This window comes from Balaenoptera borealis (assembly GCF_965194805.1).
Source record: "Balaenoptera borealis genome assembly, chromosome: 1".
NCBI lineage: Eukaryota > Metazoa > Chordata > Mammalia > Artiodactyla > Balaenopteridae > Balaenoptera > Balaenoptera borealis.
In genome coordinates, this window is record NC_138860.1 from 63,084,244 (window position 1) to 63,095,027 (window position 10,784).

Genomic DNA, 10,784 nt, shown 5'->3' on the forward strand with positions numbered 1-10,784 from the left:
ATTACTCTAGGCAAAACATTTCCTTTTGATTTTTGGAAACCTTGGGGTGAGTACACATTTAATTCAACTTTTTTATCTTCCAAGTCTACCTCTGTAACTCTATGTTTTATCTACTCTAAGATGCACATTTTTTTTCATATTTTAATATCTTTGAAATCAAGATGCATCTTACAAAGGATATGGTAAGAAAGCGCTATATCATAGTTTAATTGGCAGCATTTTTAATGGTATATAAAATAATGGTACATCTTACAATCAATGGCATATTAAATCTATGAAATATGATACTTCATATAGAAAATTAAGGTTTAGAAACTTCATTCTAATGTTTAATCATCCAAGAAATATTTAATTATTCTGAGTATACTAGACTTTCTAAGGCAGGAAAAGAAGTATTTTAAAGGAATTTTCAATAATAAGGGTTAAAACAAAAGGAAAGGGACTTCCCAGGTCACAGAAGTTTCACACATCCCAGCATTTCCTCTACTCTAAATATACAGCAGTGATAGATAAACTACAAGGAGAAAAAAACAAAAAGAAATGGGCCCAAAATCAGTTATCATTTCCGTGAATCTGGAAGAGTACATAAGTGGGTCTGCTGCTGGGGGCCTCGTGGGCTGCAGGCCAGGTAGAAGGCAGTGGTGCCTGGGATTTTAGTGCCACAAAGAGAAAGAACCAGAACTAGGCTCATGACTTGAAGCATCTTTGCCCTGCCCCCCAGCGCACACACACACACACACACACACACACATCCCTTTTGTAGTTGGTGGGTTTTTGTTATAATTTTATCTTCCATAAGTCATCTTACATAGATAGATCTTACATAAATCAAAAATCAAAGCTACAGCATTGTATGGTACAAGGAACTCTCATGTTTACTCCATTCCCCACTTCCACTCCTCTTTAGGAAGCCATTTTTATTTATTTGTTGCTTATCCTTCCAACATCTCTTCTTGCAACCACATAAATTCTTATTTCTCTCCCTTTCTTACACAAAATATAGATACCATATATACTGTTCTGTACCTTGCTTTTTTCACTTAACTGTATAATCAGAAAATCAGGATTTGGAGATTTTACTCATCTTTTTTGTGGCTGTGTGTACTTCATTGTACACACAGCCACTTCATTTTTTTTTTTTTTTTTTGCAATTTAGTCACCACAGGGGTGATTTATAAAGATATACTGATGATAGTAAACAAAACGGTAAAAAAAAAAAAAAAAATACAGCATTTTATGTTTTTTAAATGGCACCCATTAAAGACTGAAATAGTCAAAATTTGAGACACTGTTACACACTCAGTACTTTAAAAGTTCACAGACAACAGTGAATTAAAAGACACTTTAAAAACCGTGATTTTTAAACCATGCACAAACCGTGATTTACTCAACCAATTCTCTCTTGCTGAACGCAGGCTATTTACAAACATTTCCTGTTACTCACAAGCAACCTTCTACCTGTGGCATTTCACACTCCCACACACCTTTATAGATGAAGGCCGAGTAAAATTGCTGCTTGACTGCTGCCTGGGACTAAGGCTTTATAGGAAGTTGAGGAGTTAGCCAAGTAGGAAGACCAAGACACAGCCTTGCTACCAGGAAGTGAGTAGAATTGCTCCCTGGATTGTTCTAGTATTGTTCTAGCACCATCAGAAGACCTAGTTATGGCCTAGAAGTTTGGGAGGTGGTGTGGAGGTAACTACAAAACTATTAAATAGCCAAAGAAAGAGACAGAGAGAGAGAGAGAGAGACTTCAAAACAAATATGTACATATGTATGCATATAAATATATATTGAATATATTTCAAAAACAAAACCTATGTGTGTATTAATATATATCACATATATTTTTAAATTTTAAAATTATTATTAATTGAAATTAAATTTATATTAATTTATTTAAAGATTATATTTAACATATTAAAGCAGTTTATCCAATTTTTAAAATTGGGTCTATACCTCAAACCTAGACCAGGATCAATTCTCAATGGTTCACCCTTTAAGGACAGCCTCCACCTCTCCATCCAGGTCCCCTCTCTGGGCCATGGGTAAATAAATGGCTGAATGGGCACAAACACTATTTTTCCTCTTCAGGGACTCATTCCATGGCCCTAGAATGAAAAAAAAAAAGAAGTCACAGGAAAATAAACACCATGTATATTAATATATATAACTCCGTGGTTATGGGGATGGGAGGTTTTTGAATAGTAAGGTCCAAAAGAAAGACAGCAGGAGTGCTTTCCATTGAGACCTAGATAGGAGAGCTGAGAAAAAAAAAAAAAAATTCTCAATGGTTCGAAGATTTAAATGTAAAAAACAGAAAGAAAAGTTCTAGAAGAAAACATAAATGAATTCCTTTACAAGAAAGATATTTAGCAATATTATTATCAGAAAAATTGGAATTTAAGGCAAAAGGAATAAAAATACATGAGAACAAAAGGCTAATCCATCAAGAAGCTGTAACAACTATGAATTTGTATGCAACGAGCAACATACCTTGACATGTATAAAATGGAAACTGACTTAATTATAAGAAAGATTAGCAAAATCATAAGCACATAAAATTTTAATACAAAAGAAGTCTGTCCCTATTATTACTTATCCAGAAATGTACACTAACCATGATGCCCATTCATTCCCCTCTCATTACAATCAAGTAAGTCAGACATCTCAGACTGAGCCCAAACTGTGTATACCATTAACGCTCAACTGTGTCTGGACATACCTAGTAGAGTGACATAGATCAGCAGATGTCTGTTTGCTTGAAGGTCTAAAGAAACTTCTGGGAGACAAACTATCCTAAATGATCCTGGCACTTCTCAGCTTGACCATCTATCCAAATCCATCTTGGTCTTTCAAGGGGATAAGCAACTATGATTTGAACATGGTATCCATTACTCAGGTTAAATGTCTGGCTCAGATTCCCATGAGCACTCATCTATGGATTCTTGTGGAGAGGAAGCTCTGGAAGCAGAGGTGATACTCAAAATATTTAACACCTAGTATGGTACAAGCATTGACCAACTAGAACAGACGACCAACTCATCAGAGTAGATGCCAGCTATGCCCCATGCCTTACCTGATGAATTTCAGCCCTGTCTATAAAGACCATCTCATGGCACTTTCTCTAGGACATTGAGACATGAGGAGCTTTGATACTCCTCTGACAGAGTTTAATGCACAAAACAGAGAGAGAACTCTGCCCCACTCAGCAAATCAAGGAGTGCAGTGCTTTGGGAAAGGGACCAGCAGCATCAACAGAAAGCAATAGCAGTGCTGGGAGAGGGAAGCTTAAGTAAACAAAAGGATATAAAATAGGTGATGCCTTGGGTAACTGATCAGATGTGTTTGAGGAGGGAATAGAATATGATGCTTAGGTGACTTCTGGCATCAGCTAGATCTGAGGTCAATCCCATTCTGCCTGTCACTCACTGTTTAACCTCAGATAGGAGACTTAAATGCCTTGTCTTCAGGGTCTCCTCTGTAAAATGGGGATCACAGCGCTCTCTCCATGCTCCCTGTTGTTTCAGGTGGTGGGAGGATCATGGGACACACCCACAAAGTCCCACCAGAAATACCCACAGGGACTAGTCCTACATGGGTTGACAGGGCAAGAGCCAGCAGCACAAGTCAGCATCTTGAGCACAGGCAGGAATAGGGAGAGAGCAAACTGGGATTTATTGAGCTACTGCTCTTCTCTTTTGTTTTACTTCAGGTCCATAGATATCATTGCCAGAGATAAAAGGTACAATTCCTTTCCTCAAGAAAATTTTAGGTTATTGAGCATTCACCAGTGTGGGTTAAGTGCACAGTATGAAGTCCACATAGATCAGGTGATCTCAAAGTGGGAACCAGTGGGAGGAAGGAAAGGGAAGAGTCTTGGACAACCACTAGTTTCCTGGCTGGGAGGTTGGAAGGGCCCTATAAAGATAAGACACACAAGAGGGGAGCCGGGGCTGGAGGTGAGGACTACAGTTTCCAAATAGAGGGCATGTAGGATGGAGGAAAGTGCTAAATATACATGATCTCATTTAAATAGTATGCCACCCTTGAGAATGAAGCAACATTTTCATTTCATGTTTAGAGGAACTGAGGTTCAGAGAAATTTAGTAACTTGCCCAAAGTCACATAAGCAGTAAGAGTTGAACCCATGACCACCTTACATCTGCTTTTCTCACTAAGCCAGGCTGCCCCAACTCAGGAGAAAGAAAACCTAGCGTTTCTCATTGCCAGATAGTTCTGATTGCTATTTACTTTCTCATGTATTTCATATTATGATAATGTTTTCCTGGAATTGGATGATATAATACTAGAAATTGAAGATGTTTATTTGCTACAAAGATTACATATGTAGGCTTCCTGTCATAATCAAGGGAAGTTGCTCACATCATTTATGATTTCCAGTCTTCTCTGCATATGATAATGCTTATTTTAGGAAATCTGTTTTTACTAAGCCTGCTGATCTTCAAAAGGAAAACAAGCAGAGGCGGGACAATGATATACCCCTTTGATATTTATCGCATCTGGAGTCTATCTAAAATTAGTTTGCTGGGAAGCATTGCATGTGATGAATGGTATAGTATTTAAATGAGGATGTGGATGTTCTCCCTTGTAATAAAGCAAATTATTCGAACAAAACTATTTTGTTTCATTTCTTCATACAAAATTCATGTTTGAATTTCATCTAGGCCCTAAAATTTTAAATTTTCATAACAGGTTTTATGCATTATTAAATTTTATACACCACTGCATTATGCTTTTGAAACTGATTGTACAATCTAATTAATTCAGAATATTAACTACAATTTCCATAAAATAAATAGAATAATGGTGATCAGGGTGAGATGGAGGGCTACAATCATCTCTTCCCCTCTCCTCAGGATCTCAATTACATGTACACTAAAAACCACTTCTCTGGAAGTTCTTCATCCAGTAACTTCAATTTGGGAGAACACAGCCAAGACCCAAAGTTCATTTGAAATGCCTCCAAATAAACTAACTTCTTAAAGACTTGCGCTTCGTTTCTAGGCAAACCTTTCTGACCCTCTGTCAGAAGTTAGAACCCAATTTTTATTTTGCTTTTTTAGGCAGAATTTTCACAAGAGTCAGGTAACTTCTAGATCCAAAGCAGATTAAATATCAAATTAAAATGATGATGGGCGTAAAGAAGATTCCTAGAAACTGTCTCCCTGAGAGAAGCAAGAAGTCTCTATTGACAGCCTAATAACAGTGGAAGAGAGACAAACTACCAAAAGTGATACAAGAATTCAGAAAACATGGCAGTCTAGGCACAATTTATTTTAGGAGAGTATAACCCTACCTACGTCAGGTTCTTACCATACTATATACAAAAAGTAATCAGTGTTCATCATGACTCGGAGACACCAAGGAATGGTTAGACTCATCTTTGCTTCTGCTTAAGAAAGTAGCAAAGTATACAGTATATTTTGGCAGGCTTTCCATCAGAAAGAGTAAAAGGTTATAAATCTTAAAGGGCTGTTTCAATCATTTGGAAAGTTGACTTACTTGGAATATCATGTTTCCTAACAATGTGAAATAAGTGAGCGTCTTATTATGTATTATAATTGAATCCCCTTTCATTTGTTTTAGAAAAATAAACCACATAGACCACGTTGATATCATATACCTAGATGTCTCAAGACCCTACTGGCCTATGGGTATAAAGGAGGTCAAATTATCCACAATAATCCCCAAATTCCTATTCACAGCACCAATCCCCATCACTGTAAAACGTCAGCACACGCCATTCGAAGTTGGCCTTTCACGTTCCTCTCCGTGCAGAGTCCCCCCTGCCATTCATGCAGGAGCAGGCAGTCTCCCAGGGCTGTCACAACCCCAAGGCCATGGGCACACCGAACAGCTTCTGGACCCCCCTGTGACCTTGAATGCTGGGTGTTCAGCTGATGTGGAGATAGGGCATCTCACTGCACTGCTGTATTGAAATCTGTCAACCAGCCCAGAAGCATCCCTGCTTGTGCCCCAGGTCACACCAAGTGACTTAAGAAAACTGCTCCTTGGGCTTTGAATCATCCCTTCTCTCTCCTGAGGTCTGGCTGGGGAACAGGCACCATTCTTAATTCACTTTCCCCTCTCTTCTCTAGTATCTACCCCAAACCTCCTCAAATGCTTCTCCCTAACACACATAGTAATGAACACAGATTCCTGGGGCTGCCAGCTGGTGGGTTCAACAGACACACTCTGGAAGCTGGCCTTGGGATTCATGCCCCATAATGTGTTTGAAAATTTTTAATTCTTTTTTTAAAAAGGCATTAAATGAAACAGTAAGATTTTTTTGAATCATTGAAACTTTCCCTGAAACCACATCTTACTCAGAAACTCAGCTCCCTTCTCCCCATTCCCCCTTTCCTGGGAGCTGCCATATTTCTTCAAGCTGCGCAGTAGCCTACTCAGGCTGAGGGCCGAGCTTTGGTAAAATCTGACCATGCCTCCTCCCTCATTATTATTTCCTTCACCAAGTGGATTCTCAATTCATTCTTCACTATTTCGTTATTCATCATTTCACAGAAATATCTTAAATCACTATTTAGAAATAGTGTTACATTCTTTAAAAGAGCACGCCTTTGGCCTCCAACCTTTCCCACCATCATTGGCAATCCCAATTTTGTCTCCACCCAACAGGACTCCGTGCTACTTCAGGAGTGCATGCAACTCAGGAATGCAGAGCCTGGACATCATTTGGTGAGGGGAGCTGCGCACTCCATGTGCTCACTGGGCATGGAAATCCTGTCTCTATATTTAGAGAATTCATCCTATGCAGGGATGTCTCTCTAAAAACCCCTACATTGAGTTCTTTTGTTATCAGGACTTGAAGCAGACAGCCAGATGGACTAATTGAGAGTAACAAAACTCCCATCATGGCATAAACTCTAGATAGTTTTCTAAATAACGTCTGCATAATTATTTATACTGATTAAAAATAATGTTGAATTAGTATAAAATGACTCTATTGTTAACTCTTTGGGACCTCCTCATGGTGTGACTGAAAGGAGAATCTTTATCCTGATTCTATCTAGATCCTCCTTATAGTCTGACAGACCCATGTTTGATCTCCTGGAAAACATGTATCAAAAGTAACCACGTAACCCATGACGTACAAATTCGAGTAACTTTTAATATCTTTGTTGGCTATTTTGTGAAATGCCTTTTCAAGACTTTTGCTCATTTTACTGCTGTATTGTCTTATTGATCTGTAGGAAGGCATTGTATATGAAACTTTTGTTGGCTAGATGTGTTGTAAATATCTCCTCCCATCCTGGTGTTTGCATTTTCACTCTCTCAGTGATGTCTTTGATGAAGGGATGTTCTAAGTTTTGATGTAGTTTACTTTGTCAATCTTTTCTCTTATGGGTGACGAACCATCCCAGTTTGGCTGGAACTAAAGGGTTTGCCGGGACATGGGATGTCAACGTTAAAACAAGAACAGTCCAGGATAAACCAGAATGGTTGGTCACCCTAGGCTAGGTGGTTCGTGTTGTTTGGCGGAGGGTGGGGGGTGAGGGAGGGATCCTGTCAGGTCACAAATATATTTTCTAATGTTATCTTCCAGAAGCCTTATTGTTTTATCTTTCACATTTAAACCCAATGTCAATCTAGAATTGACTTTTTGTGTGTGGTGTGAGGTAGAGGTCAACATTCATTTTTTTCCCCTATGGATGCATACCAACCGACCCAGCACTATTTATGGAAAAGACCCACCTTTCTCCATTGTTGTGCAGTGATACCTTTGTCGTAAGTCACATGTCATAAACCAGTTGTGTGGCTTTGTTTCTGGACCCTTTATTGTGTTCCATTCGTCTATTTTCTCTCTCTGTGCCATTATTATAGTAATTTATTTAGCTTTGTGATAAGTCATGGTATATGATAGCATAAAGGTCCTCTGACTGTCTTCTTTTTCATTAAGATTGGTTTGGCTGTTCTTGGTCCTTTGCATTTTCATATACATTGAGCACCAGACTGTTGATTTCCTGGAAAAAAAATGTGTTGGGATTTTGACTGACGTTACATTAAATCTCTAGATTACTTTTAGGAGATTTGACATCTTCACAAAACTCAGTATTTCAGTTAGTGAAAATATTATATACCTGTATATATTTAGGTCCTTTATTTCTCTCATCAATGCTTGGTACCTTTCCTAAATAAGTTTTTATAAGTTTTTATTTTTTATTTTTTATTTTTATTTATTTATTTATGTATGGCTGTGTTGGGTCTTCGTTTCTGTGCAAGGGCTTTCTCCAGTTGCGGCAAGCGGGGGCCACTCTTCATCGCGGTGCGCGGGCCTCTCACTATCGCGGCCTCTCTTGCTGCGGAGCACAGGCTCCAGACGCGCAGGCTCAGTAACTGTGGCCCACGGGCCCAGTCGCTCCGCGGCATGTGGGATTCTCCCAGACCAGGGCTCGAACCCGTGTCCCCTGCATTGGCAGGCAGACTCCCAACCACTGCACCACCAGGGAAGCCCCTAAATAAGTTTTTAAATAAACACATTTGGGGCCCCCATTCCAAACCTAATGAATTAGCATCTCTACGAATGAGTTGTGGTTATGACCATGAATAGTTTGGCACGTATTCTCCAGACTTGACTCAATGTTTAAACAAATGTAAATGGGTATCTATTCCTTTGAGATATAAATATAATTACTGTAAGACTCCTAACTCACATTTGGTGCTAACTGCAATGCCTGTCATTCTACTTCCCTCACTATAGTATTGCAAATTCCTGGAAGCTTATGGTCTCATGGTCACTTATGACACAGAGCCCTTCCCTCTTTGACCTCTGGATCTCACTTTTACCCCACTGCCAGGGTCTCTTTTTCTCTTCTTCACAACAATCTAAACAATCCATGGGCCCCATGGTAGAAGTTAACCCCTTTGCTTATTCACTTTCTTTATCATATATTTTGAGTAACTTCACTCTGTACCCTCTGCATATCTCTGGCCCACCTTTACATATCCAAAGATACATTTAGATACTCTGATAAAACAAAAGCCATCCATTCTGTCTCACATTTTAGCAACAAAGAGTAGTGAGGATTTAAAATTTCTGTCTTTCTTTTACCACTCCTGTTTCCATAAGTCTCCCTGAGTAGAAAGGACTAATTGGAGCTAATTATTTCCCCATATATAAAAATTATTTTAGAATTATCCCAACTCTCAGAGGTAGATGGCTTCTTATATACATATTTACACAACACATACGTATAGATCAATGTGTTTATATTGGTGTGTGTATGTGTATATACACACACATTTAAATATATTTTTAAACTATTCTCCATATTGAATTCAGTTATGGTCATTTAAAAAGTGATTCTCCTATGTTTTTCAGGTATACAATCATGTTATTTGCCCATAACAATAATTTAGAAGAGACGACAATTAGAAGAAAAAACTATATGCTCTTAGAAAAGTGATGAGTACTTTGTGGCTTATGGCTACATGCCTTGAATTTTTATTTAATTTCATAGAAAGACTGAAAAATTTCCCCACTTGGCTTGCTGCTTCTTTTATGGGTCTAGATATTCATATTTATTGACTAAAAACAGCCCTAATTTTTTTCTGAATTTATGCCATTTTTATGAGGAGAGAGAAAAAAAAGACATTTTCAGGTAGAAAAAAATAAGAAAGTGGGGGCTGAACTTTTTATGTTTTTATATTGATTCTTCCATAAAAAGATTGCTTACCACAGACTTAGAACTCAGGGATTAATTATATCCATTTGCATTTTAAAAAATGCATTTACTCAAGAAAATGCTCAAGAATATTTTCCCTTAATCCTTAGGAAACCCCACAGATTGAACAGATACTTCTGGACCCTAAGACTCTTCATCAATGTTGATCCACAGAAGACCGTTTCTTTTGGAGAAGATAAAAAGTTTTGCTCCCAAAATGGGCTATTACAAAAGCAAGATTTGTGAATCAAGCTACTCCAAACAGATTTTTAACTAAGTTATATATTATTAATTTTAACCTGCTGTATACAGCCTGTACCCTCAAGATTTCCTTCTAGGATAATTAAATGGCTTTGCATTCCAAATGTGAGGAAAAATATGTACTGACAATGAACTTGGCAGAGCAGAGGTGGAAGGAAGAGGAATAGTGGTAGAGGCAGAAGAAAGCTGCTGAGGTTACAGTTTCAAAAGAAATTCTAATCTTTGGGGTGGAAATAGCAGAAGTTCCTAGATTTTGAGCATTAGAAGCCTCCTTTTTGAGGTGCTTGGAACTCCGACACAGATCACTCTGAAAAGTGTCACATATACATTCCCAGAGGGATTTGCATTATTCTCATCTACACTATCAAGCATTGTGCATGCATAATATGACAGTTTCAAATCTTAGCACAGAGTTAGCAGTATATTATTTTGAGTCATAGCTTTTTTCTCTTATTGAATGTCATCCACGCAGCATTAGCAGCTTTTGAGTTATCATTCCCTTGAAATTTTCTAATTGTTTTATATAAAAAGAAATTGCAACATCTCATTGGTAAAGGAGGCAAATCTTGAAGAGGGAGGGCTTGTACTCCAGCTCTTACCTTCATTTTGAAGGAAGATGGTGACCTAAGGAAATGCAGGTGTTTATCTCTTGCCCTAAAATAATACTGTTTCTGACTGAAAGTGTTTTCTGACTCTTAAAGCTTACCAAACTCTTTTTAAAATAGAAAGTGAGTCAAAAGTCCTAGAGTGCTCATTATAAACCAGTTTTCCAGCCTCAGGAACTAACATTTGTAGAGCACAGCTTATGAATCATGG